The sequence below is a fragment of the Hirundo rustica genome, chromosome 8 (assembly GCF_015227805.2).
Source record: "Hirundo rustica isolate bHirRus1 chromosome 8, bHirRus1.pri.v3, whole genome shotgun sequence".
Classification (NCBI taxonomy): Eukaryota; Metazoa; Chordata; class Aves; order Passeriformes; family Hirundinidae; genus Hirundo; species Hirundo rustica.
In genome coordinates, this window is record NC_053457.1 from 31,037,778 (window position 1) to 31,044,198 (window position 6,421).

The window sequence follows — 6,421 nt, forward strand, 5'->3', positions numbered from 1 at the left end:
TAATAATTAACAACCAGCTTAAACTACACCTGGGAAACCTGGAGGAAGGTTTGTTTGGAGAGGTGCAGGTCAGCTGTGTTTTACAGGGTAAGAAACTGCATTTTCAACGTGGGCTGTGTCCTCATGCCATCAGCTCTGTGGCAATGAAAACATCCCAAACTTTTGGGTGTCTCTTTAGCTGATTAGCTGCCACTCATTAAAGCAGTGTGCTGTTGTCACTGATTGCTCTTTCCCAGCACGCATCCCTCCAGGACACACCAGCCATCCTTCACCTGGCTCAGGGCTCAATCCTTTCAGGAGGTGCAGTCCACTTTATCTTCTCCTTCAGGCAAAACACACCAACAGCCTTCACAAACCCCCATAAACACAAAGTTCAGGAAGCTGCTGCCTGTAAATCCTTTCGCTAACATCACTTGTTTGACTGCTCTGTGCCAGCAGCACTGCAGTCAGGAGATAAACTCTGCTCTGTGACGCCTGCACTGTACCTGTCTGTGCTTCCTGAACTTTGTGTCTCTCAGATCTTGCTGAAAAACCTGATTTTGCATCTTCTGTGGCCGCCTCTGGGGCTGCAGGTGACCTCACCTAACACCCTGTATGTGTGTGAGAAGAAACAACTTCAGGGAGGCACCAGGTAAGTTTGGGTAAGTTTTCTTGCTGCCACTTAGGAGTTTATCCAAAATTAGCTGCCTAATTCTGAAGTGTCCTGTGTCAGTCCTGGACTGGATTTTGGGCAGGAATTGTTCCCTGAGGGTGGGCAGGCCCTGGCACAGGGTGCCCAGAGCAGCTGTGGCTGCCCCTGGATCCCTGGCAGTGCCCAAGGCCAGGTTGGACAGGGTTTGAAGCAGCCTGGGACAGTGGGAGGTGTCCCTGCCATGGCAGGGGTGGCACTGGGTGGGATTTAAGGTCCCTTCCAGCCCAAACTATCCCGTGGGTCTGTCAGCCCTCAGTGCCCCCAGCCCTGGCAGAGCCCTGCCGTGCCCCTGCCAGCCCAGGCAGTGCCTGGAGCTCCGTGCTGCTGCAGGCTCTGTCTCCCCAGCCCTGCTGGCACAGCTCTGCTGCCAGGGGACAGCCCTCCCCAGTGCCAGGATCAGAGGTGGCACCTGCCTGTGTTGGTGTGTGCGTGGGTCAAGCTCCTGGCCCTGAGCCCAGCTCACCATGGGCACTGAGCCTGGGATCTGCTGGGATCAGCTGGGATCTGCTGGGATCTGGGGCTGCACTGCTGCCTCCAGGGCATTTTGACAGTTGTCAGGAGAATTTTCCATCGCTGCTGGAGCTGGACAGCTCAGGCATCTCCCAGAGCTGCTCTTCCCCACATTACACTATTGGAGTGTTTGTCTGTTCTTACACCTCTTGCCACGTTGCTCTCTGGGGTGTCTGGGGCACCAAGCATGGCTCAAAATTCTTACTATGAATTTGATTTTTTAAAAACTATTTTTAGAGACACCATCCATAATGCCAGTGGTGTGCAGCTTTTATATATTTTCATTCTCTCTCAGAATTTTTTGCCTTTGGAGGCAGCAGGATGTGTTCCTCTGTTCCTGACAAACTGATCCAGCTGGGTGTGTAAGTAAATAAACATTTAGGTTCTTTTCCTTTGTGAGCAGGGGAGTTAAAGGGTTCAGGGCTCATAGAGATCCCTTCAGCTCTGATCTCTGCCTGCTCTCAGAATCCATCCTTACTCTCTGCATGGGAAGTTTTATTCCCTTTTTTTCCCAATGAATGCTGAAGGCGCTAATGAACCCTTTTCCTCCCCGTGGCAGCCACCATATTTCCCAAAACCTCAATAAGCATTTGTTTCCCAAGTTTCAGCCAGAGCTGGCTCTGGGTGCTCTGGCTGTTTGCCTTCTCTTGCCTGAGGCATCTCTACCACCCTGGCACACTCCCCAGCATCCAAACCCTCACACAGACAGGCCACTCCCTGCTCCTGGGCTCCTGATCACTTGCAGGAACGTCTGCTGCTTCTCGTCAAATATGTCACGCTCTTTGCAGAGCAGCCTCTCTGTTTAATTGCTCCCAACTGTGGCGGTGCAAGAATTGTTTTATTAAGTTTTTATAAGAAGTTTTGTGTTATGGTTCAGTTCACTGTGCCCCCAGACCTGTAACAGTCCATCCCCTCTGAGTTTTCTGTATAACAAGGTGTTTCATGTCAATCATCCCACCCCACACCTATCATTGTCAATCCCCTCTCCCCACCCCCACCCTGCTCTGGGGCACCCTGTCTATCACTTCGGGACCCCTCCCCAGATTGGGAAATTCCCAGGGAGGGCGTCGAGTGATAGGTCAGCCCCGGGGGAATTCCTTTTCCCTTTGTGTCAGTGGTCAGAGGCTTAGAAGTGGACACCTCCTGTTGCCCCCCGAATTCCCTGATTTGCTGTCCTGTTGTAACCTCCCCTGAATCCTCCCCTGCTTATAAGATGAGAGAGGGAAATTCAAACTCTCTCTGGCCAGCAGTCTGGATGAGCTGCGGATCTCCCACAGCTCAGCTTGAATAAACATCTTTGAACCTGCTTAGCCAAGAGCCACCTTTTATCTGCCGCCTTTGTCACAACAAAATTTGGACCAGCTGCTGCTGAGAAGCCGAGCCCAGCAGGTAAAGTTAACCTGCCTGCATATCCGAACTAAAAACGCTCCGGCCGCTGTGCAGATCTGAGCCAGCCAGGCGCCCGCGCCCGCCCGGTGGGGAGAGGCACAGCCACAGACCCCAGCCCCAGTGCTGCTCCCCACAGCCTGCCTCCCTCTGCTGAAGAGAGCCCTTCTCTTCACAGCACGCTGATGCTTTTGGCCTCGCAGCTTCGCAAGAGCTGCTGGAAGAAGGCAGTGTTGCCATTAGCCCCTTTGGTAGCCGCCTGTGCTGCAGTTTTTCTCTTTGGGGGTTTGTGCTTTGCCCTTCTTGTCAAATTCTTGAGTTTCTGCGCTTAGATTCCTGTCACTCACAGCCTTTGTTTGTTGATTTTCCCTTCTGCTGCATCAATGAAGTTTCCCTTGTGTGTTCAGCTTAGACCTTCTCACTGAGTAATTTTAATTTTCCCATTGCATTTGTAGTTCTTGGTATGTGAAGATTGTGTCCTCTTCGCCTCCAGGTGCTGATTGCTTTCCTAGGGGCACATTCTGCATCAGTTGCATTTTTGTGTGGCTTTTTTTTAAATTTCTCAAGATAGTAAGGTCCCAGAAAGGACTTGCTTAGCCAATGTTGTAAGATCTTTTTTTTTTCCATTCACTTTGGTTGGTGAAAGGGAAGAAAACATCAGTGCTTCTTTGGCTCAGTTTAGATGGAGCTGTTTGCATCCTCTTTTCCTCCATTCTTCCAAGGCTTTAACTGCCATCCTGCTACTTCTGCAGTTCTCTACTCACAGTGGTTTTGTTCATGAGATTTACTTCTCCCAGCTGTTAACTGGGAACCACCAAAGGACACTGGCAGAGGTTCCCATGCTAAAATCCTGAATTCCACCGGAGGGGGTGGGATGAGGTGAGCAAGATGCTTTGAAAAAGGCACCTGCCATTTCTAACTCTGTTGCTTGTCTGGTTCTTCAGAGGGAGCAGGATTTTTACCCTGAGGATTGACTGACATCTAATTACAACAGAAAGACAAAGAGTATCCTACAAAATCCCTACAAAACAATTCTAACGTGGTCATCTCACCTCTGGGAACTCCACTGCAGCAAGACATCGTCTAATACTTACTTAGCCCCTATTTTCTCCTGATTAACACCACCTTGAGGTTGCTAATTGGCTCAGAAAATATATGTACTGCAGTGATAGCATGCCTGGCCTTTCTGACTGCCTCCAAGGGCAAAAAATATGTTTGTGTTACCTGATGGTTGAGTGAAGTTCAATAGATATTATTACTGTGCCAGTCAATAAAGGGATGAGCAGAAAGGCTTACTGCAAATCGTGTGTTTGAGGAGAGTCAACTCATTAATCTAATTATCTACAAGCCCTCTAAAAATCTGTTATTGACCGTGCTTGCTGAAGCATCAACTCAAACAGAAGAGCTGCTCACGCTGAGCTGACAAACTCTCTCCATCCTGGCAGAGCAAATTCCAAACCCTGTCAACAAATCCCCAAATTCCCACTGCACAGCCAAGGGGATGTGCTCCCTGGGTGGGGACAGCAGCACCTCGCAGCCAAGTGTTTCTGAGGGTGAATAATTGGGAAAAAAAGGCATCTTCCCCACAGAAAATCCTCTTGTGATAACAGTCTGTGTGCTAATCTCCTGATTGCTGCCCACCTAACACAGCCAGCTGTGCACCCCGCTCTGTGCCTCTGCTTTTAGCTCACTAAAATGTACAATGCTGCGTGAGAAAGCAAAAGCTTGGGGTTTATTCTGCTTCATAACTGTGAAACTCGGAGGGGGAAATGTTAAGACTCACAAGCACTGGGAAGTTGTCCTTTTACCAGGCTCCCTCCACAGTTTGTGCTGTCTTTTTCCAGACATCTGTCAGGGCACAGAAGAGACCTTGACTCTTAAGTGAAGCCTGGAGGTGCTCCTTGGGACAGACCCCAGGCAACATTTGATTCCCATCAGCTTGAGCCCTGAGGCTATTTTGAGCTTGAATAAAGTGCACAGTTGTGCACAAAATGCACATTTTTGGCTCTAGGTGCTGGCACAGCCAAGGAAGTGAGAGAACAAACCTCACTGGGGAGCGTGTTGGGTTCAGGGGCAGAAATCCTGATCCTTCAGCCCTCGGCAGGTTCCTTTAAAGCAAGTTTTGCTGCTGTTTCCAGAGCCAGGAGGGCTCAATAAAGAGTTGCTGCTGAAGAGCCCAATAAAGCAATAGCCCATGTGAAAATAGGGGCTTTCAGTGTGAGCATTTAAAATAAACCCAAGGAGGATGGATGTTTCTTCTTTCTCTAGGAGAAAGAGCACACAAAAAGGTTATTAGCTCACTGGGGACTTCATAAGGGAACTAACCACTGATGGACATGAAATTAAAATTTTACATAAGCGCACAGGATGATTGGTTTTATTAGCTTAGCTCTGACTTAATTAGAAGAAATCCTTTCCCCTTGCCAATAATGCTAATTATAAAGATCTTGACACTTTAATAAATACGCTGGGTAAGGAGAAGTTATCCTTAAGGAATATTATCACAAAATCAGAGAAGGGTTGAACGGAGAAAATGGTTTTAGGGAGAGCTCTAAAGCATCAGAACACAGGCCACAGAAGTGGTGTCAAGTGAGCTGTGATGATTTGCCCAGCACGCCAAAGAATATTTCAAAGCTTAGCCCAAAATAAACACAGACATCTTTAATAATCTACAGGAACATATTTAAAATCAGAAAAGGGAATTGACAGAGTGCTGAAAGCCAGTTTCACAGGGGAGCTTTAAAAATGCACCTGGAGCTCTGCTGAGTGCATGATTTAGACCCCTGGAACCCTCTGCCTACACGTTCTAAAATGGGGAATTTTGCTTCTAATGACACATTTGTATTCAAACAGAGACTTAAATCCTCCTCATCTCTTTTGGGCTTGCAGATAGGGGCTCCTGTACAAAACAAACAGAGGAACCTTCGATTTTCAGGCTGTTGCAAATTTGAACCTAATTAATAGCCTTTTATCTCTAATTTCTTACAGTCTGTAAAAGGCCTGCATTAAATATTTCATTTTGCCCATCATGCTAACAGAAGAAAGTCTGAATTTTTTCCTCTGCAAAGTTTTCCAGTTTGAGAGATGTTTGAAATTAGGAATAGTTTCTAATAGTTGTTTTGAAATTTGCTCTTCTTAAAAAATAACTTCTCCAGGTTTTAGTCTCATGTAGTTTATTTCAGATCATAATTTTCATTCTTTTGCTGTCTTGTATATACAGAAAATTGAAACTGTTCTGTTTGCTCATCGTTACATATATTATCACCTAGGAGAGGTGTAGTTCTCGTACCCTTAAACATAGTAATTCTTAAAAAATTCATTACCTGGGAAATATTTATGTCATTCATATCACCAGCTGTGTGATGTGAATTACTGTTATTGGGTGTAAACAGTTTTAAACAGCTTCTAGAGTTTGTCTCCTATGGTTTTATCCTGAGAACCTGTGTCACACAGAGCTTTCATATCTTTAACCACTTTTAAAATAAAGATCTGGCTAAGGTAGCTCAAAGCCTCGCATCCACAAATTTTCTTTTGAAGGAAGTGATCTGGAACAGCCAAATCCTGGAACTCCTGAAGCTGGTAGGAAATTTGGACAGGCTCAGAATATCTGGGAGGATTTGGGGTCTGTGTTGCAAACACAGATTCGATCTTCATTTGTGTTGAAAGACTGAACCAACCTATCCCTCTGCCAAAATAAGCTTTGTATCAGGTAATTCAAATAAAAAGTTAAGACCCGTGAGAGGGACAGAAAGCTCAGCTTGGTGGCATAAAATGTGCATTCACCAGCGCATCTGAAATGAAACAAGATCTTGTGAGTTTCCTCAAACACCTCAG

At 46.7% G+C, this 6,421-nt stretch overlaps 1 long non-coding RNA gene across 1 annotated transcript; it reads left to right on the forward strand.

The window, feature by feature from the left end:
* Positions 1 to 218: 218 nt before the first annotated feature.
* LOC120756083 (uncharacterized) lies at positions 219 to 3,815 on the forward strand. The gene is made up of 3 exons (XR_005702011.1): positions 219 to 631; positions 1,497 to 1,563; positions 3,532 to 3,815. It is a non-coding gene; the product is annotated as an uncharacterized LOC120756083 (long non-coding RNA).
* The last annotated feature ends 2,606 nt before the right edge of the window (positions 3,816 to 6,421 follow it).